The 25,979-nt window shown below is 43.7% G+C and overlaps 1 protein-coding gene and 1 non-coding gene across 4 annotated transcripts in view; one reads left to right on the top strand and one right to left on the bottom strand.

Moving 5' to 3' along the window:
- The window catches only part of LOC122552319 (sphingosine 1-phosphate receptor 2-like), a 144,521-nt gene that overhangs the window by 16,032 nt on the left and 102,510 nt on the right, over positions 1–25,979 (top strand). Inside the window, exon 1 of one of the 3 annotated variants that reach the window (XM_043695060.2) lies at positions 22,411–22,544. The exons of 1 other annotated variant lie outside the window; for it this stretch is intronic. The gene's annotated coding sequence lies outside the window, so the exon portion shown is untranslated. Of the gene's footprint in view, positions 1–22,410; positions 22,545–23,378; positions 23,468–25,979 lie in introns of those variants that run through there. One more of the 3 variants, XM_087983528.1, reaches the window with a different exon arrangement.
- On the bottom strand, positions 25,437–25,751 carry LOC148136379 (Nuclear RNase P). Its single transcript, XR_015754521.1, has one exon.

Below are 25,979 nucleotides of genomic sequence, written 5' to 3'. Positions count from 1 at the left end.
TGTCCTGCTGTGTGATTGTTGGCCTGCTGTGTACATTGTCCTGCTGTGTGCCTGTTGTCCAGTTGTGTGATTGTTGACTTGCAGTGTGCCTGTTGTCTTGCAGTGTGCCTGTTGTCCTGCTGTGTGCTTATTTTCCTGCTGTGTACATTGTCTTGCTATGTGCCTGTTGTCTTGCTGTGTGATTGTTGTCTTGCTGTGTGCCTGTTGTCCAGCTGTGTGATTGTTGTCCTGCTGTGTGCCTGTTGTCTTGCTGTGTGCCTGTTGTCTTGCTGTGTGCCTGTTGTCTTTCTATGTGCCCATTGTCATGCTGTATGCTTGTTGTCTTGCAGTGTTCCTGTTGTCATGCTGTGTGCTTGTTGTCTTGATGAGTGCTTGACATCCTGCTGGGTGCTTGTTATCTTGCTGTGTGCCTGTTGTCTTTCTATGTGCTTGTTGTTTTGATGTGTGGCTGTTGTCTTGCTGTGTGGCTGTTGTCTTGCTATGTGCCTGTGGTCTTGCTGTGTGCTTGTTGTCCAGCTGTGTGATTGTTGTCTTGCTGTGTGCTTGTTGTCCAGCTATGTGATTGTTGTCTTGGTTTGTACCTGCTGGCTTGGTGTGTGTCTGTTTTCTTGCTGTGTGCCTGTTGTCCTGCTGTGAGCCTGTGTCCTGCTGTGTGCCTGTGATTTGCTGTGTTCCTGTTGTCTTGCTGTATGCTTGTTATCTTGCTGTATGCTTGTTGTCTTGCTGTGTGCTTGTTGTCCTGCTGTGTGCCTGTTGTGTTGATGTGTGATTGTTGTTTTGCTGCATGCCTCTTATCCTGCTGTATACTTGTTGTCTTGCTATGTGTTTGTTGTCTTACTGTATGCCTGTTGTCCTTCTATCTGCCTATTGTCTTGCTGTGTGCTTGTTGTCTTGCTGTGTGCCTGTTGTCTTGATGTGTTCCTGTTGTCTTGATGTGTTCCTGTTGTCTTGCTGTGTGCCTGTTGTCCTGCTGTGTGCATGTTGTCTTGTATGCCTGTTGTCCTGCTGTGTACCTGTTGTCTTGCTGTGTGCCTGTTGTTCTGCTGTTGTATATTGTCTTGCTGTGTGCCTGTTATTTGCTGTGTTCCTGTTGTCTTGCTGTATGCTTGTTATCTTGCTTTATGTTTGTTGTCTTGCTGTGTGCTTGTTGTTCTGCTGTGTGCCTGTTGTGTTGATGTGTGATTGTTGTTTTGCTGCATGCCTCTTGTCCTGCTGTATACTTGTTGTCTTGCTACGTGTTTGTTGTCTTACTGTATGCCTGTTGTCCTTCTATCTGCCTATTGTCTTGCTGTGTGCTTGTTGTCTTGATGTGTTCCTGTTGTCTTGCTGTCTGCCTGTTGTCCTGCTGTATGCCTGTTGTCTTGCTGTGTACATTGTCTTGCTGTGTGCTTGTTGTCTTGCTGTGTGCCTGTTGTCCTGCTGTGTGCATGTTATCTTGTATGCCTGTTGTCATGCTGTGTACGTTGTCTTGCTGTGTGCCTGTTGTGTTGCTGTGTGCCTGTTGTCCTGCTGTGTGCCAGTTGTCTTGCTGTGTGCCAGTTGTCTTGCTGTGTGCCTGGTGTCCTGCTGTGTGCCAGTTGTCTTGCTGTGTGCCTGTTGTCCTGCTTTGAGCCTGTGTCCTGCTGTGTGCCTGTGATTTGCTGTGTTCCTGTTGTCTTGCTGTATGCTTGTTATCTTGCTGTATGCTTGTTGTCTTGCTGTGTGCCTGTTGTGTTGATGTGTGATTGTTGTTTTGCTGCATGCCTCTTGTCCTGCTGTATACTTGTTGTCTTGCTATGTGTTTGTTGTCTTACTGTATGCCTGTTGTCCTTCTATCTGCCTATTGTCTTGCTGTGTGCTTGTTGTCTTGCTGTGTGCCTGTTGTCTTGATGTGTTCCTGTTGTCTTGCTGTCTGCCTGTTGTCCTGCTGTATGCCTGTTGTCTTGCTGTGTACATTGTCTTGCGGTGTGCTTGTTGTCTTGCTGTGTGCCTGTTGTCCTGCTGTGTGCATGTTGTCTTGTATGCCTGTTGTCCTGCTGTGTACCTGTTGTCTTGCTGTGTGCCTGTTGTCCTGCTGTTGTATATTGTCTTGCTGTGTGCTTGTTGTCTTATGTGTCTGTTGTCTTGCTGTGTACCTTGTCTTGCTGTGTGCTGGTTGTCCAGCTGTGTGATTGTTGTCTTGCTGTGTGCCTGTTGTCTTGCTATATGCCTGTTGTCTTCCTGTGTGATTGTTGTCTTGCTGTGTGCCTGTTGTCCTGCTGTGTGCTTGTTGTCTTGCTGTGTACATTGTCTTGCTCTGTACCTGTTGTCCAGCTGTGTGCCTGTTGTGTTGCTATGTAATTGTTGTCTTGCTGTGTGCCTGTTGTCCTGCGGTGTACCTGTTGTCCTGCTGTGTGCCTGTTGTCTTGCTGTGTGCCTGTTGTCTTGCTGCGTGCCTGTTGTCTTGCTGTGTAATTGTTGTCTTGCTGTGTGCCTGTTGCCCTGCAGTATACTTGTTGTCTTGCTGTGTGCTTGTTGTTTTGCTGTGTGATTATTGTCTTGCTATGTGCCTGTTGTCCTGCTGTGTGCCTGTTGTGTTGCTGTGTAATTGTTGTCTTGCTGTGTGCCTGTTGCCCTGCAGTATACTTGTTGTCTTGCTGTGTGCTTGTTGTTTTGCTGTGTGCCTGTTGTCTGGCTGTGTGCCTGTTGTCCTGCTGTGTGCCTTTTGTTTTGCTGTGTGCCTGTTGTGTTGCTGTGTGCTTGTTGTCTTGCTGTGTACATTGTCTTGCTCTGTACCTGTTGTCCTGCTGTGTGCCTGTTGTGTTGCTGTGTACTTGTCTTGCTGTGTGATTGTTGTCCAGCTGTGTGCCTGTTGTCTTGATGTGTGCCTGTTGTGTTGCTGTGTAATTGTTGTCTTGTTGTGTGCCTGTTGCCCTGCAGTATACTTGTTGTCTTGCTGTGTGCTTGTTGTTTTGCTGTGTGCCTGTTGTCTGGCTGTGTGCCTGTTGTCCTGCTGTGTGCCTTTTGTTTTACTGTGTGCCTGTTGTGTTGCTGTGTGCTTGTTGTCTTGCTGTGTACATTGTCTTGCTCTGTACCTGTTGTCCTGCTGTGTGCCTGTTGTGTTGCTGTGTACTTGTCTTGCTGTGTGCTTGTTGTCCAGCTGTGTGCCTGTTGTCTTGATGTGTGCCTGTTGTGTTGCTATGTAATTGTTGTCTTGCTGTGTGCCTGTTGTCCTGCGGTGTACCTGTTGTCTTGCTGTGTGCCTGTTGTCTTGCTGTGTGCATGTTGTCCTGCTGTGTGCCTGTTGTGTTGCTGTGTCCTTGTCTTGCTGTGTGCTTGTTGTTCTGCTGTGTGCATGTTGTCCTGCTGTATGCCTGTAGTCTTGTGTGCCTGTTGTCCTGCTGTGTGCCTGTTGTCTTGCAGTGTATTTCTCTTGCTGTGCACCTGTTGTCCTGCGGTGTACGTGTTGTCCTGCTGTGTACATTGTCTTGCTGTGTGCTTGTTGTCCAGCTGTGTGATTATTGTCCTGCTGTGTTCCTGTTGTCCTGCTGTGTGCCTGTTGTCCTGCTGTGTGCCTGTTGTGTTGCTGTGTAATTGTTGTCTTGCTGTGTGCCTGTTGTCCTGCAGTATACTTGTTGTCTTGCTGTGTGCTTGTTGTTTTGCTGTGTGCCTGTTGTCTGGCTGTGTACCTGTTGTCCTGCTGTGTGCTTTTTGTTTTGCTGTGTGCCTGTTGTGTTGCTGTGTGCCTGTTGTCCTGCTGTGTGCCAGTTATCTTGCTGTGTGCCTGGTGTCCTGCTGTGTGCCAGTTGTCTTGCTGTGTGCCTGTTGTCCTGCAGCGTGCTTGTTGTCTTGCTGTGTGCCTGTTGTCCTGCTGTGTGCCTGTTGTCTGGCTGTGTGCCTGTTGTCCTGCTGTGTGCCTGTTGTCTGGCTGTGTGCCTGTTGTCCTGCTGTGTGCTTTTTGTTTTGCTGTGTGCCTGTTGTGTTGCTGTGTGCCTGTTGTCCTGCTGTGTGCCAGTTGTCTACCTGTGTGCCTGGTGTCCTGCTGTGTGCCAGTTGTCTCGCTGTGTGCCTGTTGTCCTGCAGCGTGCTTGTTGTCTTGCTGTGTGCCTGTTGTCCTGCTGTGTGCATGTTGTCTTGTTGTATGCCTGTTGTCCTCCTGTGTGCCTGCTGTCTTGCTGTGTACTTGTTGTCCTGCTGCGTGCCTGTTGTCTTGCAGTGTGCCTGTTGTCTTGCAGTGTGCCTGTTGTCTTTCTATGTACTTATTGTCCTGCTGTGTGCCTGTTGTCTTGCTGTGTGCCTGTTGTCTTGCAGTGTGTCTGTTGTCTTGCTATGTGCCTGTTGTCTTGCAGTGTGCCTGTTGTCTTGCAGTGTGCCTGTTGTCTTGCAGTGTGCCTGTTGTCTTGCGGTGTACTTGCTGTTTTGTTGTTTGTTTGTTGTTGTATGTCACGTTCCTTTGTTGTCTTGTTCTCAGCTTGCTTCTCCTACTCTGCCCAGTTTGAATCCTTTCAATCTAATTCTACCAAGTTTTAGCACCAAAGCTGCTCTGAATCTGTTCACAGCATTTGTTCTATTCTTTTTTGAAGCAAACCAAAATATTTTGCTCTACCTGTCATGCTGTAAGTTGTTAAATGTCAATATCTTCTGTAAATCCCTGAGAATAGATGTGAGTTTAGTTGAGATTAATGGAATATAAAGGCTGCCAATGTGGAGAATTCTACTGTGGTACTAATCCATGGAAAATCAAAAATCTCAGATGGAACCTGGCCAATCCCTGACTAAAATATAGTTGATACTATTCAGGTACCTGATCTTACCCAGAAATGCAAAGATTTTATCTTTGACTTTCATAGCTACAAAGCAGCTGCATTATAGATTACAGATGTTCGCACATATAGATAGCAACATTTATAAAGCTAAGTACGGATACATGTACACGCGTGTCCACAATAACAGACAGCCATTAATGTTAGTACTTAATGTTCGTTTAGGATAAAGAGAAGGGAGGCTGATAAACTCTTGAAATCATTTGAAAATGATGACACTTTTGCTCTGATAAACAAGTTCCTAAAGAGAGGCTTCAGCATTGCACACTTTATCACATAAGACAGCTTTGACCTGGTTCTCCTGAACTCAGTGCCAATTGGTTGCCTCCCACGCAGATTTCTGACATAAGACATCAGCTGTACCCCATCACTTAAAGAGAAGCAGATGCTGTGTGTTTTAGGTTGGGGATTGGTCAGACTGGAATGAAGGAATGGTGTTTATGTGGGCAACAGTTTGACTGTTTGCAGCTTTATCCTGTCTTCGTAGCTTGGAACAGAAATTGAGACACTGGGAAAGAACAAGAATGGAAGAGAAAGGAAAGAAACACTAGGACAAGAAGCAGGGTGAGAGAAATAAAAACAAGGTAAGAGAGCTATAACATGAAAGACATAGAAAAAAAAAGAAAAAAAACTAAAAGGAGAAATTTATAAATGGAAGGAGAGAGAGTGACATGAGTGTGAGTGAAAAGCAAAACAACAGCCGGAACCCAACAATTTCCCATAAGCAATTGTTCAAGATAAGCAAGTAACTAATTTCCTTGATGAGGTTTCTTCATCCTTGTTCTTTGGGATTCAAGATTGCTGGAGAATTCATGGTGTTGAAATCATGACTCAACTGCCTGACACAAAGACAAAAATTGCTGGAAAAGCTCAGTATGTCAGGCAGTGTCTGTGGAGAGAAACCAGAGTTAACGTTTTGGGTCCAGAGATCCTTCCTCAGGATTGCCTGACACCCAATCCACAGACTCATTACTGGCTTACACCAAATACACAGCCAAAACTGTCCTTGACACCCAACTCACAGTCCCAACACTATCTCAGACCCAACCCACAGTCCCAACTCTGCTTGACACCCAGTACACAGTCAAAACTCAACATGGCACCCAATCCAAGTCAAAACACTGCATGGCACCCAAAACACAGCCCCAAAACTGCCTGATCCCCATAAGACCATAACATATAGGAGCAAATTAGACCATATGGCTCATTGAGTCTGCTCCACCATTTGATCATGGCTGATCCAAAGCTATCTGACTCCCATTTCCAACACTATCTAACCCCCATTCCATAGTCCCAACACTCCCCGACACTCAATCCACAGTCCCAATCTACTGTTCCCATGCCAGCTGTATCTCCCCTACATCATCCTCCTCCAGCTTTGGGCTTTTTTAAATTTGACCTAAAAAGTGAAAGGCCAGTGTGCACTAATTCCATTGAAGAGGAATGATGGGATATAGTTTGAGATCAGTTGTGAATTTGTGCAGAGTTGGAGCTCGGGCCCCAGACACATGTTGCCACAGCTGAGGGAATCGCACATTATGTGGGGCTGTTTAAGTTTTAGAAACAATCCCAAACACATGGACATCACTTGTTAAACAGCAGGAAAATTAATGCAAGCTGTGTCACCATGGCAATATTGCTGACTGAAAATATTGTAAAATTCCCTGAGTGTAATTCAAAGTGCTTTATTAAGCATCCATCATTGCTTTGCTTCAATAAACTATCAGCTTCAAATAATCTGCTTGACTCTCCACTTTTCCATGACTACTTCTTTGATGTTCATTGGTCACATATCTGGCCCATTGCCAACCTCTTTTTCCTGAATTAATTCAGCTCTCAATGAGTCTCACGAGATGCCTTACTCCTTGTCTATTCCAGTCTGACTGTTCATCCTTTTACATTTGAGAGATTTTAATTAATGCACTGGAAAATGAACAACCCCCCCCCCCCCTTTGTAATTCCTAGGCAATCATATATTAGATCTTATGACACTGTTAAGAGTATCATAACAGGTTTCAATTAAAGTTTAAAAGATGAAGTCAATGAACAAGTAAATATTCTTGAAGTTATGCTGTCAAATTCTTCAAGTAGATGAAAAGAAGCCAAGTTTACCACTCAGAAAACTACACTACTTCGCAAACTACTTTCAATGGAGGGGTCTAGAAATTCAATTGCTGCCATTTTCAGTTGCTCATTCCTTTCTGCTGTCCTGCTCACTTATCCCTTGTCCCTCTTTGCACATTTCTGTTGTTGAACATGCAACTCCTTACCCTTGTCACTTGAAGAAGCAGAAGCTGAAGCCAAAGATAATTTCCTGAAAATTCATTAGTGGGATTTTGGTATTTATTGCCGATGCCTTTGTTCATTCATTTCACGAGGGCTAGAAAACAAGAACAGAGATCTTCTGCTGAGGCATTTAAGGCTCTGGTCAGAACGGAATATTGTGAGTAGTTGTGGGCTTCTTATTGAAGGAAAGATGTGCTGGCATCGGAGGAGGTCCAGAGAAATTTACAAGAATAGTACAGGGGATGAACAGCTTGTCATATGAGTGATTGAGGACTCTTAGTGTGTACTCAATGGAGCTTAGAAGGATGAGGCAGATCTCATTAAAACTTACAGAAGACTGAGAGGCCTGGAAAGAGTGAATGAGGAGAAGATGTTTCCACTAGTAGGAGAGACTGGAATACAAGGCCACAGCCTCAGGGTAAAGGGGTGATCCTTCAGAACTGAGATGAGAAGGAATGTCTTCAGTCAGAGGGTGATAAATCTGTGGAACTCATTGCCACAGAAAGCTGTGGAAGCCAAGTCATGGTGTGTATTTAATATAGAAATAGATAGGTTCTATATTAGTAAGGAGATCAAGGACTGTGGGGAGAAGGTGGGAGTTTAGGGGTAAGAAACATATCAGCCATGATCAAATGGGAGAACAGACTAAATGGGCCCAATGGCCTAATTCTGTTTTGCTATCATATGGCCTTATGGTCTAATTGCCCTTGCAAATGTGTTGATAAGGTGCCTTCTTGAACCTCTGCAATCCTTGGTGTGTAGGGAGACCCATAATGCTGTTAGAGAAATAGTTTAGGATTTTGATGCAGTGACAGTGAAAGATTTGCTATGTCTTAGAGCACATGGATGTGATTATTGGAAATGAACTTGGCTCTGTTTGCAGAGCTAGTGAGATTGTGGTCAGGGGTCAAACAAAGGCAGAGTTAGGACCCACAGCCTGCAACATGAATTTGTATTGAACTGCACCAAGTACCAGGTCAACATTAACCAAATGAACATTTTTGGATGTATTTACTCTGACCATAGAGTCCACCTTGATCTAAGCAAGATAATGGATATTAAACAAATGCTAATCCCACAGGATAAGGAGGATCTGTGTTGTTGCCTCAGAGTTTTGGACCTCCTGTCACCTTACATTTCCAACCTTGTGCAGTAGGCATATCAGCTGAGAGATTTACCCAGGGGCAGTCCCTTTCAGTGTCAAGATGACTGCCAACAAGTCTTTGTTTCTCATTAGCTACTCTTGAGCAACTTCTGTTCACAAATCTTGCCTATTGCAATCCTACAATATCAGGAATAACACAAGTTTGGAAGTAGACACCTCTCAAAAAGATCTTTTGCAAGATTAAAAATGTACTGTTTTTGATCGAAACGTCCTGTTACCTGTCCAAGCCAACTAGCCAATATAGAACATAAAATATTAGCTTTGGAATTTGGTACCACGTGCTTTCACAGCAGTTCAGCAATAAATTCACCACTGAAAGGGACCAAAGGCACAAGGAATTATATTTTAAACCCCACGAACAAAAGCACCAATATATTTGCAGTACTTACTTTGTCAAGGCACCCTAGAAATGGCTTTGAAGTCAGGCACCAGAATGATTACATCTGATGCACTGAGCAGATTAATCAACTCACAGTAGATCATGATGGCCCTCTTGCTCTGCATATGGATGCTTTAGATTTCTGGAACAAATACATTCTTCAGATAGAGCTACCAGACTTTGGTTGGAGTCAGTGTGAACTGTTGCAAATGGAAACTGCCAAAGATGAGCAACGAGAGAAGTTGCAAAAGAATGTGATCCAAAGGTGGCTTGACAATATCAAGGAAGTTCCTGAGAACACTTGCTCATTTTGGCCATACAGTGATGAACTTGAAATGTCACGGCAAATCATTTTCAAGTCCAAGCACCAAAAGATCTACAGCAAGATATCATGACCATGTTAGATCAAGGACACATAGGTATTGAACATTCAATGTGTCAAGCATGTGAATCTGTGTACTGGCCAGGGGTGAGTCAGGATATTCAGCAACTCATGCAGGGATGTGAGGCTTGCAAAGTGTACCAACCCCAACAGCAGAGTGATTGTGACATGCTATGGTCTGATATACTGATGATCTGCCACTATCACACTGTGATACTTACATTAGCTCACATGACATAAGGATGAAATGTGGTCATGTATGCTGAAGAACTCAACAAAACTACAGCACTTTGCATTTGCATACATACATTATAATCACTGGCATTTGTGTTTCTATGCTCAAGATAAGTAATTTGTACATACTGCAGCACACGTCCCTCAGCATGTCATAATGTGAGAGGAAGCTTAGGGAGACAGAGGTTGAGACCTTTATCCCATTAGCTCACATGCAATGATGTGATGATGATGTCATAAGTATGACCCTTAAAAGTATATCACATATCTGCTGTGAGAGTTAACATAACAGTGATATATTTCCAAGTGTGTGGGCTGGAGAGGAACTCGCAGGTGCATCTGCTGGTCTTGCCGTTCAATGTGGTAGCAATTGCAGGTTTGGAAAGTGCAAATGAAGGAACCTTGGCAAGTAGCAGCAGAGTAAGACATTGCAGCCAGTCCCATATCTCCTCAGAAATCACTCTGCACCTGTCAAAACCAGTCAGAGATTGTTTACTCCCTCCTCTTTATGTTAATCAATAATCTGTTGGCTAGTTAACATCGGTCTTCCTTTGACGAACAGTGTCCAACTAGTTGTGTCCATAGTGTTCCATGGATTGGCAAGTAAATTGAATTGTCCTCCAGATCACTCAGCAGTAGCCAATAGTTGTTTCATTTGCTTTCCTTTTCTTTAAAAATCACACAGCTGTTCAAGGCTCGAGGGGGGACCTTACAGAGATTTTTTTTTAAATTATGAGGGGCATGGATATGGTAGACAAGGTCCTTTCCTCAGGGTGAGAAGTCCAAAACTGGAAGGCACAGGTTTAAGGTGAGGAGAAAGATTTAAAAGGGATCTAAGGGGCAACTGTTTCACACAGAGGGCGGTGCGTGTATGGAATGAGCTGCCAGAGGAAGTGGTGGAGACTGGTACAATTACAACATTTAAAAGGCATCTGGATGGGTATATGAATAGGAAGGGTTTAGAGGGATATGGGCCAAATGGTGGCAAATGGGACTAGATTTATTTGGGATATCTGCTCAGCATGGATGAGTTGGACCAAAGGGTCTGTTTCCGTGCTGTACATCTCTGTGACTCTATGACATCTTGTAACCAGGGTAGGCAATTAGTGGAGGGATTGAATGTTCGAGGTGCCACTCAATCAGTCTGGGAGGCAGGACATGGATATCTCAATGCAGACCTCCCAGCCTCTAACACGTTCCTGTAGTCCCAGTCTTTATGTGACTGGTCCAGTTAACATCTGGTCAACTGTGACTCCCAGGATATTAATGGTGAGGGTTTACCACCGATAATGCCATTTAATATCAGTGGGAACTGGTTAGGTTTGCTTTTCAGGGAGATATTTATTGAGTGAACCTTATTCACTTACCAACTTGCCAGCCCAAATCTGAATGTTGATTCTACATTTGTTGCTAATTTTAAATCTGAAATTGACAGACTTTTGGTAACTAACAATATTAACTGATGTGTGACAAAGGTTCAGTCTTACAACATAGATCAGACAGGATCTCTCTGAATGGTAAAGTGGCTCACACAGTACAGCTTCCTCCCATTCCTGTCTGTCCAGATGGTCCTCAGATGGTGTCAGAGACAATAAAAAACCGTATATGTTGGACTCCAAAGTAGACCAGCAGGAGGCTGGGAGAACACAGCAAGCCAGGCAGCATCAGCAGGGGCAGAAGTCAACATTTCAGGGGGAACCCTTCTTCAGGACTGGGGATGGGCGGAGCTGCAGATAAGGGGAGTGGTGGGTGCAGGGTGGTGAAGTGGGGATAGGTGAAGACAGGTAAAGGGCACAACCTGGTTGGTCAATGGAGAAATGATCTGAAAATGTGTTGCTGGAAAAGCGCAGCAGGTCAGGCAGCATCCAAGGAACAGGAGAATCGACGTTTCGGGCATAAGCCCTTCTTCAGTCCTCACTTTCTCCTCAATGGAGGAATGAATCCGGTTGGTGGCAGGGAACAGTGGAAGGAAGGGAGAGGAAGTTGGGGGATAGGGAGGGAGGTTATTTGAAATTGGACAATTCAATGGTTGAGTCCTCCAAGCTGTAGACTGCCCAGGTGGAAAAGGTGGGAAAGGGGATTAAAATGGGCAGTGACTGGGACGTCAGGTCAGCCCCTGCAGGCTTATGCAAAACCTGCTGGTACCCCACACCCCCTCACCTCCATCCAGGGCCCCAAACAGTCCTTCCAGGTGAGACCAAGGTTCACCTGCCTCTCTTCCGACCTTGTTTACTGCATCAGGTGCTCCCGATGTGGTCCTTTTCTGGCATGACCATCCTTGGTCTCCTTCATTACCACAATGATCCAAACCACAAATTGGAGGAACAACATCTCCTGGGCATCCTGCAGCCCAGGGGGCTAATCGTTGAGTTCTCCAATTTCAATTAACCACCCTTCCCATCCCCCGACTCTCTGCCCAGCCCCTTCCCATCCCTTCCACTGCTCCCTGCCACCAACTAGATGCATTCCTCCCTTCGACAAACCAGGTCGTACCCTCTACCTGTCTTCACCTATCCCCACTTCACCACCCTGCACCCGCCACCCCCGTTATCTGCAGCTCCCCCCACACCCACCCCCAGATCTGAAGAAGGGTTACACTCCATCTCCTGATGCTGCCTGGCTTGCTGTGTTCTTCCAGCCTCCTGCTTGTCTACCTCAGCTGTGTTAGGGCAGTACTGGTTGGTGTCTCATCAATTTTCCTGTCTAATACTAAATTCCAATTGTTCAATTTGCAACTTTTGAATTATTCCTGATTCCAGCTTTAGTTTTTTTGGAGGGTGCGGAGGCAGTGCTGATCAGGACCTTTTACAAATCTTTTGAGTGAGATGAGTTGGAGTTAAAATGCCTGGGTTGAAGAGTCTGAGGTGATGAAGAGGTTAAATAATCCTCTTGCACGCAACAATGTGAACTTTAACATCTTCACATAGCTGACAGCAACTTGGAAAACAGAATTGCCAAGATGAAGCAATTATTTATGCGTGGGCGTACAAATTGTTTCAGTTTAAGGCCTCATGAGATCAGCCCCTTGAGAGGGTGCACAGATTAAAATAAAGACAGCCATGTTTCTGGCTGCTTGCCAACACATGCCCAGAATCACTTTTATTTTAATTATTTCCAGTGTTTGTAAGACAAAGAGAGAGAGAGAGATTTGCTGAGATCGATTGAGTGCTTTTGAGGAAGCACTTTGCTTCCTCAGAACACAGATCATCCAGGATTTCCTGTCTGGAATCTAATCCAGTGAAGTTGCTGGAAAGTGCACACTTGCAAGTGATTGTTGATATGAGATTGCACTCAGCTGCAGTCATCTGCAACAGATGAAGAGACAAACTTTGCTATCTAGACCGAAACAAGACGCATGGCTTAATGGGCAAGGTTCTGGATAGTGACCAGAATCTCTAACGTTCAACAACTTAAGGAAAGCAAAGTATTGATTTTAAGTAAAATAATTCTGAACAGCATGACAGAATTGTTACAGCACAGTTTAATTACCACAGCTTGCAAAGGCAGGAGGTTAAATTCAAAACTGAGCTGTAGAAACTAGGGCTCTGCTGTTATTTAGGTGTGGATTTTATAAGGGGAGATGACTAATTCCTTAAATACTGTGCAGGTTTAAGAACAGTGTGCTATTTATTTAAAGCAGATATCCTGTCTGTAACTAGATCGGGGCAGAGGGTAAAGTGCTCACCAGTCCTGGCTAGGCAGAGAAGATAAACTTGATGGACTGGAAGGAAACACTCCTGTTTGCTTAATTCACAAGCAGTGCTGGAAATACACTTACTTTCCTCATAAATCCCTTCAGTTGCTGGGATTCCTGAGGATTTGGAAATGTGACTTTTTAATGTTAGGTTGAATCTGAGGCACACAGGCCTTCTGGAAGCAACTCAGTTGCCTATTTTCGCCATTTGTGTTATCCAGCCTTCAGCTGTTGAAACTGGAACCGGGCAAGTTGAAGTCAACGTCAGACCATCAGGACACACTTGAAACAAAAACTGAAATTGCTGGAGAAATTCAGCAGGTCTGGCAGTACCTGTGGAGAGAAAAACCGAGTTAACGTTTCAGGTTCAGTGATCCCTATTCAGAACTGGATATATTATAATTTCATAATTTCATGTTATTCTTTGAGAAGTTACATCATGAAATCTGATGCAGAATATTGATCAACAATTTTCAATACCAGCCATCTGGGCTCAGATCGATTCTGTGTTGTGCACGTTCTGTCTGTCATGGCTCCATTTGCCTACACAAAGACACCGGAAAATGTGGAACAGGCACTTCTAAGTATTCCTGTTGTAAGGAAGCAGCTTCTGTTTTATTTTGTTAAATGTAAGTTGTTGTCATGTCCTACTCAAAGATCAGTTCTGTTCCTGGAATTATTTGGCATAAAGTAGTTTGTTTATAACTAATAAGATTGTGCATCATCATGTTCAGACATCTGTACTCATAGAGTTGCACTTTCTGTGTATGAGTGAAGAACTGAACACTCTTCCCAACTGACTTCTCATAGAGTCATCCAGCATAGAAACAGGCCCCTTGGCCCACCATTTCGATGCCCACCAACAAATACCAAACTGTATGAATCCCATGTGCCTGCACATGATCAGCAACTTACTTTGCCGTGGCATTTTATAAATTCTTCCAAATGCTTCTTAAATATTGCAAGAGTATCGGCCTCCACCACCCTCTCAGGCAGCACCTTCCATATTTCTACCACCCACTGGGGGAAAAATGTTTCTTTAGATTCTCTCTAACTGCTTACTCCTCGCCTTAGACTTATGTCCTCTGGTCTTAGCTATGTCTTCCATGGGAAAAAGATCTATGTCTCTCAATTTTGTATACTGCAGTCAGATCCTCCCTTGGCCTCTTCTGCTCTGAGGAAAACAAGAATAAAGTGAGGAATGCAGATGCTGGAGAGTCCGAGTCAAAAAGTGTGGCATTCACCAGGATGTTCTATGTTTCCTAGAATAGAAACTCTCAGTTATGAGGAGAGACTGGACAGGCTGAGTTTGTGTTCCTCAGAGTTGAAAAGTGTGGCACTGGAAAAGCACAGCAGGTCAGGGAGCATCTGAGAAGCAGGAAAGTCGACGTTTTGGGCATGACGAAGGGCTTATGCTGAAACGTCGGCTCTCCTGCTCCTCAGATGTTGCCCGACCTGCTGTGTTTTTCCAGTGCCACACTTTTCAACACTGAGGAACACAAACTCAGCCTGTCCAGTCTCTCCTCATAACTGAGAGTTTCTATTCTAGGAAACATAGAACATCCTGGTGAATCTCCCCTGTATCTTCTCCAGTGCAATTGTATCCTTCTGAGAGTGTGGCGATCAGAACTGCACATCCGTGGCCTAACCAATGTTTTATGAAGTTGTAACGAGACTTTCTTGTTCTGATATTCTACATCCTGGCTAATGAAGGCAGACATCCCTATGCCTTCTTCACCATCTTACCTTGCTGGAGTGACACTTTCAGGGATCTATGGACTTGCTCACCAAGATCCCTTTGTTCCTCAGTACAGTACTCCCTAGGGACCTACGATTCGTTGTGTAAATCCTTCCATTATTAGATCTCCCAAACTGCATTACCTCACACTTATTGAGATTAAATTCCATCTGCCATTCCTCTGCCCAATTTACCAGCTGATCAATATCAGACTGTAGCCTGAGACCACCCTCCTCACTGTCAACAACACTAACAGTTTTCGTGTCATCTGCAAACTTACTAATTATACCTTGTACATTCACATCCAAGTCATTAATGTACATAACAAACAGCATTGCTTCCTGTGGTACACCGCTGGTCACAAGCTTCCAATCACAAAGACATCTTTCTGCCATCATCCTTTGCCTTCTATTTGCAAGCTAATGTTGGATCCCGTTTGTCAACTTGCCTTCGTGCTCATGGGCTCTTACGTTTTGGACCAGCCTTCCATGTAGAATCTTGTCAAAGGCCTTACGGACGTCCATGTAAACTAACTCAACTACACTCTCCATATCAATATATTTAATCTTTTCAAAAAAAATTCAATTAAATTAGTCAGGATCTCCTTCCAACAAATCCGTGCTGACTATCCCTGATTAATCCCTGCTTTTCCAAGTTAATCCTGTCCCTCCAATGTTTTTCCAACAATTTCCCTCCCACTACTGTCAGACTATCTGCTCTGTAATTACCTGGCATATCCTTGCTGCCCTTCTTGAACACAATAGTGATCCTCCAGTCATCTGGCACTTCACCTGTGGCCAGTGAAGTATTAAATATCTCCGGCAGGGCTCCTTTATCTCCAATAGCAGCCTGGAATATATCCTGGGATTTATGCACTACTGTGCCTACTAAAACATTTGATATCTCCGCCTTATTAATCTTAACATGGTCTAGAACCTCACCATCCCAAATGAAATTTCTAGCTACAATATATTTCTCCTCTGTGAATACAGATAAGAACTATTCATTTAAGACCTCACCCATGCCCTCTGGCTCCATACACAGGTTGCCCCTTTGGTCTCTAATAGGCTCCACTCTTTCCTGGGTTTTTCTCTTGCTCTTAATATACTTAAAAATGCCTTAGGGTTTTTCATAATCCTCTCTGCCAAAGGTATTTTGTGGGCCCTTTTAATTTCTTTTTTAAGAACCCCATACACGCTGTATATTCTGAAGGGCCTCCTGTGTTTTTATGCTCTGTACCTGACATATATCTCCTTCATTTTCGAACTCTTGTTCGGCTTTGACACCTAGTGTTTGCTGGATAGCTGTCCTTCCCCTTCACTCTTCAAGGAACATGCTGGGAGAAAGTGAGGACTGCAGATGCTGGAGATCAGAGTCAAAAGGTGTGATGCTGGAAAAATACCGCAGGTCAGGTAGTAAGAGTAGGAGAGTTGATGTTTCGAGCATTAGGAATGTGGGGGACCCAAGGGGGCTGAGAGATAATGGGAGGGTATGGGGCTGGGGGGAAGCTGGGAGTTTGATAAGTAGGTAAAGGTGGGGGTGAAGGTAATAAGTCACAGAGGGAGGGTGGAGCGGATAGGTGGGAAGGAAGATGGACAGGTGGCATGGTTTAAGAGGATCGTGCCGAGTTGCAAGGTTGGATCTGGGATAAGGTGGGGGGTGGGGAGAGGGTAAATGAGGAAACTGGTGAAATCCACATTGATCCCATGTGGTTGGAGGGTCCCAAGACAGATGATGAAGTGTTCTTCCTCCAGATGGCGGGTGGTTACAATCTGGCAGTGGAGAAGGCCCAGGGATTTCATGTCCTTGGCGGAGTGGGAGAGGGGAGTTAAAGTGTTTAGCACACGGCGGTGGGATTGTTTAGTGTGTGTGTCCCATAGATGTTCCCTGAAATGTTCCGCGAGTTGGTGTCCTGTCTCCCCAATGTACAGGATAACACACCAAGAGCAACAGACACAGCAGATGATGTGTGTGGAGGTACAGGTAAATCTCTGTCGGATGTGGAAGGATCCTTTGGGGCCTGCTGGCCTTGAACTCTTGCTATTCCATTTTTAAGACTCCTACTTTCTAATTATAGTTCTAATTAAGTTTCTGCTCCCATTCTGTGTTTGCCTAATCCTGTCTAATGATATTGAAATTGGCCTTCCTTTAATTTAGATACAACTTCTGCACTATCCTTATCTCTTCCCATAAGGACATTGAAACTTACAGAGTTATGGTCACTATCCCCAAAGCGCTCACCCAAGGACACTTCAACTACTTGACTGGCTTCTTTCCTTTGCATTAGGTCTAACATTTCCTCATGTTTCTTTTAAAGTACTGTATCGGATTTGCTCCTCACCAGATGTAGTTGTTCTGGATTCAGAGGATGTGCAGCATGCAGCAGCGAGTGAGCCTCTGCTACTGTAAGCAAGACCTTACAGAACAGTCTGTGAATTTTACGTTTCCCAAAAGCTCAAGTCTTCTGTCAGTTCAGAGTGAAGAAAGTACAGGGCCTATTTTGAGTTTTCTCCTGTACATCAATCAGTGATGTCGATCGGAATGAAAGCACAGGCATTTCACAGCAGCACCAGCAGAATACTGCAGACCTCAGCTCATTCAGCGCCTGTTCATATCTCCTCATGTGCCTACGCACCATTCACTCAGCTGCAATCTGATTGATGAATCAGTTCCGTCTGCATGACAACACATTCCACTTCACAGAAATCACATTGTCCAAGTTATTCTGCAGAAATAGCAGCAATACAGCTTGAGTGCAATACTGCTGGGTTAATGAGAATATCAGAAATAAAAATAAAAACAAAATGGTTTCCAGCTGAGTAATACATCAGGAATCTTCCCTGATATACGAAAGGACAACATCCTGACAGTGAATGTAAAATAATCTTGTCATGTGCTTTCAGTGGTGAATGATTATTCTCTCATACACATACAGTTTGCTGGCTGCTGTCTCACCAATATCACAGGCCAGAGGACTATTAGTCAATTCATGTTGCTGCAGGCACTTGACGTTAGCTCAATCCTCAGCCTGTGCAAGCTTTCATTTTGTCACGTATCATTCAGTTACTTACTGTTGTGGATCTTCCCTGGCTGTGATGTGCAGTAATGATAGGGCTGCCTTGTGAACAGGCTGAAGATATGTAGACTGCTATTGTAACTTGATAGAGATTTTACAGTGAAATCCCAGACAACTGATGGCCAATGATAAGATAGAGTCACAATGAAGCAGTATGGAGGTAGTTGATAAGCGATCTCCAGATGAGGAATGACCATTAACCACATGGTGCTTTGTGGAATGTGGAAAATGCACAGCTGCTCAGAGTCGACCTCTGTCTACACATCTGCACCTCAGTATCTCCTGCCTAACCTCTCCCCTTCTTCTCCTGTCCCAGCCAGGGCCGGGGATTGTGCTCTAGGCCATTCTTAATATGTGTGCCTAATGTTACCGCACTCTGCAAAATGACACACTGGATCACAGTATGATCTACTAGATCACCACACTCTACAGAATAACGCAATCGATCACCCCACTCCACAGCATGAGCTACCAGATCAACCACATTCTGCATAATAAGCTACTGGATCACTGCACACTGATGTATAATGTATTGGATCACCACATTATAAAGCATGAGCTACTGGATCACTGCACACTGAGCTGAAACAGTGCTCAGCATCAACATGTGATGTGATGCCCTCCTTCACTAAGTGACAATTGAATTATGTGTGCCATCTCTGAACAGAATCAGCCAGTCAGTATAGACTGGGGCTTGAATCCAGGCTGGCTTTGGCCTGCGCACTTCATTACCAATGCATTTAACCACTCAGCCACTGGACATGCCCCTTCAAAATCATTCTCACATCTGTCAGTAAAGTGTGGGCAATGAAACCACCCCTCCCCTTTCCATATCTGAGTTAGAATTCATACACACAAAATCCCATGTCAATTCAATATTGAATGAAGTGCGAAGGAGCAGCATCAGGCGCGGAAATGAGCTGTCAACCTGATGCAGCTACACTCAGGACTACTTGCGTACCAAACAGCATAAGCAGCAAATGTTAGACATAGCTACGCAATCCCACAACCAACAGATCAGATCTAAGCTTTGCAGACCTGTCATATCCAGTTATGAATAGTGGTGAACAATCAAACTCATTGGAGAAGAAGTTTCCACCAATATCCCTTTCCTCAACGATGGAACAGCCCAGCACATCAGTGCAAAAGATAAGGCTGAAGCATCAACAACAATCTTGAGCCAGAAGTGCTGAGTCCATCTTGGCCTCCTCTAGAAGTCCAGAGCGTCACACATGCCAATCTTCAGCCAATTTGTTTCAGTCCATATGATATTAAAAAACAGTTGATGACACAAGATACTGCAAAGGCTATGGGCCCTGACAACATTCCAGCAATAGTGCTGAAGAAATGTGCTCCACAACTTCCCCGTCCCTAGCCAAGCTGTTCCAGTACAGTGACAACACTGGCATCTACCTGACAATGTGGAAAACTGCCCAGATGTGTATCCAAAATCATGACAATACTACCCATCAGTCTACTCTCGACCACTGTAACCCGATGTTGTGTGATTTCTAAATCAGTAAAGTGATGGAGGATGTCACCAACAGTACTATCAAGCAGCAACTGCTCAGTAATAACCTGCTCAGTGATGCCCAGTTCAGGTTCCACCAGGGCCATTCAGCTCCTGACCTCATTACATCCTTAGTTCAAACATGGACAAAAAAGCAAATTCTTGAGGCAAAGTAAGAGTGACTACCTTTGACATCAAAGCAGCATTTGACAAAGTACTGCATCCGAGAGATCCTGCAAAAGTGGAGTCAATAGGAACCAGGGGGAAAGACTCTCCATTGGTTAGAGTCATACTCAGCACAAGGGAAAATGGTTGTGCTTGTTAGAGGTCAGTCACCTCCGCTCCAGGACATCTCTGGTGAGTTTCCTTGGCCCAACCATCTTCAGCTGCTTCGTTAATTACCTTCCCTCCATCATAAGGTCAGAAGTGGGGATGTTCACTGATGACTGTACAATGTTCAGAGCCAATCACAACTCCTCAGATACTGAAGTAGTCCACACCAGAATGCTACAAGACTTACAATACTCAGTTTTGGCTGATAAGGGGCAAGTAAGACTCAGCCACTCAAATGCCAGGCAATGACCATCTCCAACAAGAGACAATCCAACCATCTACCCTTGACATTCAATGACATTACCATCTCTGAATTTCCCCACTATTAATGTACTGGGATTACCATTGACCAGAACCTGAACTGGAGCAGTTATAAAAGTACTATGACTACATGATCAAGTCAGAGACTAGGAATTCTGTGACAAATAACTCACCTTTTGTCTCCTCAAAGCCTGTCCACCATCTACAAGTCAGGAGTACAATGCAGTACTTTCCATTTGCATGGATGCAGTTCCAGGAGCACTCAAGAAGCTCAACACAAGAAGTTCTGGAAAAGCAGCCCCCCCCCTCCCCCCTTAACTGGCAGTGCATTGGCCACTTTCAACACTCACAGCATCCATTAGTGACACACAGCGACCACAGGGTCTCCCAACTACAAAATGCACTACGGCAACTCAATGAAACTCCTTACACAGCATGTTCCAAATGTACAAATTCTACCACCTCAAAGGAGAACAGCAGCAGATGCATGGGAACACTATCACTTGTAAGTTTCCCTCCAAGTCACACACCATCCTGACTTAGAACTAAATTGCCATTCCTACCTGGACCTCGCTGCCTGACAGTACTGTGGGTTTACCTACCCCATCTTGGATTGCGGCAATTAGGAATGCCCAATGAATGTTGGCCCAGCTTGTGATGCTCAAATCCCATGAGATCATTTTAAGAAAATGCTTGTGGATTTTTTGTGACTGATTTTATCACCCATACCAATGTTTTCCAGTGGAGTGGTTGACTTTGGAAGTTTCAGCTTCCTCGATCAGTAAGAATTCTTGAAATCATTTACTTTAAGAAAAGCTTTTTTTTATCCTGGAACATACGGTAATGCTTCAGTCATTCAGCTCCGTGTTCTTCACTGACTGGAAAAAGGATTACACTCAGTTCAGTATCTGTTTTTCTCTGTCTCTGAGAGAATGAAGTATTTCATAGACAAAGCTCTACACTGCCTGCACATGCTCAAACAAGCATGATACTGCCTTGATGGGCAGTGCCACTACCCTTGGACACACCTGAACTGTATTCACCGTAACTAACAATATATTAATCTGCAGCAGCCAAGGAGAGTCACAATTAAAATCTGAAAAAGTTAGCCTACAGGAGAGGACAACGTAGATGTGTTGAATGACAGAGGTAATTTGGGGTCAGGAAATAAATGCATAAAGCAATGTCAAGAATAAATGCCCTCTCTAACATGCCCAATAGGATCATCTTTATTTGATTTATAATAATGATTACATGACAGTGGAAAGTATTCTCTTTGATGTTAATGCTAAGTTCCGAATCCCACATAAGTTATTTCACATCTCAAGCTTATTCTTTGTTCTCTCAACGTATTGAGATCATGGCTGGTCTGTAGCCGAACTGCTTATTTGCTCCAGGTCTCTTGGTAACTCAGCTGAATCAAAACCCTAACATAAAAAGGAAGGTTATATTAAGAAAGAACTTAGTTGTTTACGTGTGGAACAACTTACTGCAACCATCAGAACTAACATTCGAAAGAAGATTCATACCGAACTCAAAATGTTAACTCTGTTTCTGTCTCTACAGATGCTGCTAGACTTGCTGACCTGATTTCTCCAGCATTTGTATCAGAATTACTGTTCCTTATCAACCAGAGAATCACTGACTTAGGAACTCACTGTGTGGGTCAGATTCAATTCCTGACAAGGAATGATGCTACAAATTAGAAGATGCTGGAAAAGCAGTTTTTATTGGACAGTAACTGGAAAGAGAAATTACTTCCTTTGTAGATACTTCATTCTATAAATATTCTCCTCGTAATGTTGGTTTCTATCTCAATCCTGACCAGCCACTGATCTCTTCACAGACTGAAACTTTGCGAAACATTTTGCTGTTTTTATTTCTGTATCAGATGGCTAATATTAAAACCTGAAATCAGGGTTAAAACCTGTAGCTGACATTTTTACCTCTGCTGGTTCAAGTCACCTGCTGCTACTGATAATGGCTAACCAGTCTCTACTGCCCATTATTCACCATCCAATCTGAACTGAGTGAATGTTTGTTTGGAATCCGAAGCTGTTAAGATTCATTCAAAACTGGACCTCACCTATAGACAGGTAACTTAATGTACAGCCTCTACTTTTCAGTGTTGAAAAGTGTGGCGCTGGAAAAGCACAGCAGGTCAGGCAGCATCTGAGGAACAGCAAAATCGATATTTCGGGCATAAGCCCTTCATCAGGAATGATGAAAGGCTTATGCCCAAAACGTCAACTCTCCTGCTCCTCAGATGCTGCCTGACCTGCTGTGCTTTTCCAGCGCCACACGTTTCGACTCTGACTCTCCAGCATCTACAATCCTCACTTTCTCCTCGCCTCTAAGTTTCAATTAAGTTACCCACAACACCCTCCCCACTAGAATGGAAATTCGCAAGTGAAATGTTCTCACGTATGCTGAAACCTTATTTCCCAAAAAGAGTTGGGTGTACACTTGAAAAGGACATTACTGAGCACTGGCTCTGCAGTTGGTTCCTGCAACTTCTAGAGCGTCCTATACTCTGTAAAGTATGGCAAAGTGGAGGCCAGGAGCCAAGTTTACACCTATTAATGTTTGCTCATATTGACAGGGAACACCTTCAAGCAAGACTTCTCTTGAGTCTTATTAGACCTGGAATTTCCTTCGGATAACCTTTCTGTGCCAAAGTAGCACAGTCTTCCCAGAGATAAAGTGTAAGTGTCTATTTTACAATCTGTACAGTCAGGGTTTCTAATTCATATATGTGTCAACATTTGTATTAGCATCACTGTCCTGTATTCATGTTGCTAGTTTGAGTGTTTTGTGGTTTAATAACCAATTGGATTATATTGTAGGAAGAGATTATTTAATCAGATTCCAGGTCAAGAACAATTTGTGGCCAGAACACAGTTTTGGAAGAAGTGGATGTAGCAGAATGCAACACAGGAAGGATCACCACCCAACTAAAAAACCTTGAATGTTTAGACAGAAGGCCATGATCAGGTTCTCTTTACTGATTATCAGTCTGTGGGCATGGCTGGAAGGGCAGCATTTATTACCAGTCCCTAACTGCTGAATTTTGTTGAACTTGTGACTTGCTTGTCCATTTGGGAGTATAATTAAGAGTCAACCACATAACTGTGGAATTGGAATCACAGGTAGGCATGACTGAGTGAGGACAGCAGATTTCTGTCCTGAAAGGACCAGATGGGTCATTTACAACAACCATGGTCTCTGTAACTGAAACTAGTTGTCGATTCTAGATTTATTCATTGAGTTCAAACTCAACCAGATGCCATGCTTGGATTTACACTTGTGTGCCCAGGGCTTTAGCCTGGCCTCTGAATCATTAGCCTTGTAACATTCTACTACCCCACCTCCTTTCCCAATGCTGCCTGATCCTCCAGAACCTGAAACAACTCTAACTTGCTTTACAACCACCAGTCTCTGAACAAAGTTACCCAGTCTGTTACCATTCCTGATGAAGGGCTTATGTCTGAAATGTCAACTCTCCTGCTCCTCAGATGCTGCCTGACCTGCTGTGCTTTTCCAGTGCCACACTTTTCAACTTTGATCTCCAGCATCTGCAGTCCTCACTTTCTCCCAGATGGAATATAACAAATCATTCATCTCCCAGGTGAGGATGGATGAACTGACTCCTCTTTATTTACCCACCCTCTGGATGGTCACAACAAGGTTAATGTAAAAAGATCCCTTCAATTTTGATATCTTTCTCCCAGACCAAATGAATTTATGTTTTTAAAGGAGCCAATTTAGTCAGAATTTCTTGAGTTAGCAAAACAGTTAGTTTTATTGATTAGTAAACATGAGAAGAAATAATAACACAGCAGATTAGGAATATGAAATTAGTCCAAAATAAATAAAAGTGTTAAAAAAAAGATAAACATGTCAGTCTCATTTGTGAAGAGAAGATAGTAGAACATTGTGGCCATTACATTGGATGGGTACATGTAGAGGTTACTTTGGTAGTTAAACAGACAATTTTGAGATTATTGATTTTGCAGGTTGACTAAAATTCTTCAATCCTGATTGATTTCGGCCTTGATGGCTGGCTGGCAGCATTCGTAATGAGAAACCATTTTTCCTTTCTTCACTTCCAGTACAGGGGTATTTAATGGCTGTTCTCAAGTTGTGACCTGCACAGCAGTATAATCCACATATCAGGTATCAGACATTAAAACATACAGACCGGTGGCTTTAGGGAATTTTTAGCTGTGTTTATGCATATCCCTGGAAGGGTAACATCTAAAGATGTCTGTGGGAGACAGTGGGGTAGTCTGTCTCTCGTTATCTTTTCCTTAGCAGCAAATTTAGTATTCCATTTTTAAAAACATGCATGTTGGAATGATAAGCTCACATGTCCATAGCTGATCCCAAGGTTATGACACTTGTTTATTGGATTCAGATTCCTCCTTGTGAGCAAATCTGTTTCTGATTTTTGAATTTTAAATAGCTTCACAGCAAAATCCCTCAAACATATTATCATTACTTACCCTGTGAACACTGCGAGATTTAACAATGAATTTAGTCAAATTCGCTAATTCATTAAATGGACGAAGTTTTAAACAATTCTGCAGTTAATTATTTTAGTAATTTAAAGATTTGTTTGCCATGAGAAAAGACATTTGGATAGGAATACATGAATAGGAGAGATTTGAAGGGATATGAGCCAGGAGCAGGTAGGTGGAACTAGTTAGTTTGCGATTATGGTCAGCATGGACTTGGCTGCACTTGCTATATGATCAATTACTCTATAAGTAAACAGGTTCATTCATAACTGATCACATAAATCATGCATTGGTGATATAGAGAGAGAGTTCAGGCTGCTGACAGCTTATTGAACACACCATAGAAAAGAGTCATCCAGATTCAAGGGTCCCCAAATCCATCTCTGCTATGAACACAATGAATAAAGCTCAGCCACTAATATCAATCTCTTAACAGTTACAAAGTATTGTAGATGCAGGAGACATTGTTAGTTGACAGTATCCGTGGAAAAAGGAAGGGTCTGATTCTCTCTCCACAAATGGTGTGCAGTGTTTCCTGCATTTTCCATTTTTGTCCTTCAACATTCTCAGCAAAATGCTGATTTTAAAAAAAATAAAAATGCTGGAAACATGCAGCAAATTAGGCAGTACTTATTGAAAATGTTGTAAATGGTCAATGATACAAACTGACAGCCTTTTTTTAAGCCCATGAAGTAGTGTTACACTTTCAGAAACCGAACTAGATTAACCAAATAAATAAGATAGAATCATGGAATCCCTACAGTGTGGAAGCATTCAGCCCATCAAATCCACACTGATCCTCTGATAAGCACCCCACCCAGGCCCACCCCATCTCTGTAACCGTGCATTTCCCATGGCTAACCCAGCTAGCCTACACATTCATGGACACTGTGGGGCAACTTAACATGCAATCCACCTAACCGGCACATCTTTGGATTGTAGGAGGAAACCAGAGTACCCATAAGAAACCTATGCAGACACAGGGAGAATGTGCAAACTCCACACAGACAGTTGCCCGAGGAATTGAACCCAGGTCCCTGGCACTGACCACTGAGTCACCTTGTTACCCTAAAATTGTGTGGGGTGAGAGTAGTCCAAGTTGGGTTGTGAGTCCTGTTTGACTCATCTCACACACTGAACTCACACGGCCAGCCAGAAGCTCTTCCCATTCTTAGTAGAAGCTGCATCCACATCCAGGTTTGTCTTGGAACTGCTTCTCCTGTTTTCTACTACTGCCTGGTGACTTCCTCACCTGAATCAGGTGATACCCTGCAAGGGTTGTGATTAGCTCTTGTCTCAGATCTTTCCTGAGGACATGAATAAGTACTGTGACAAGAGCAGGTCAGGGGTTAGGAATACTGCAACGTGTAACTCACCTCCTGACTTCCCAAAGCCTGACCACCACAAGGCACAAGTCAGGAGTGTGAAGGAATACTTCCTACTTGCCTGGATGGGTGCTCCAACAACACTAAAGAAGTTTGACACTATCCAGAACAAGGCAGCCCAACTGATTGACACCACATCCAACAAATTCCTTCCCTCCATCACTAGCACTCAGTGGAAGTAATGTGTATCATCTACGAAATGGACTCCAGAAATTCATTAGGGCTCCTTGGACTG

Source organism: Chiloscyllium plagiosum, unplaced genomic scaffold (genome assembly GCF_037043375.1).
Source record: "Chiloscyllium plagiosum isolate Xiang-an unplaced genomic scaffold, Cpla_swu_hap1 HiC_scaffold_45, whole genome shotgun sequence".
Lineage (NCBI taxonomy): Eukaryota > Metazoa > Chordata > Chondrichthyes > Orectolobiformes > Hemiscylliidae > Chiloscyllium > Chiloscyllium plagiosum.
This window is presented reverse-complemented; position numbering and strand designations above follow the sequence as displayed.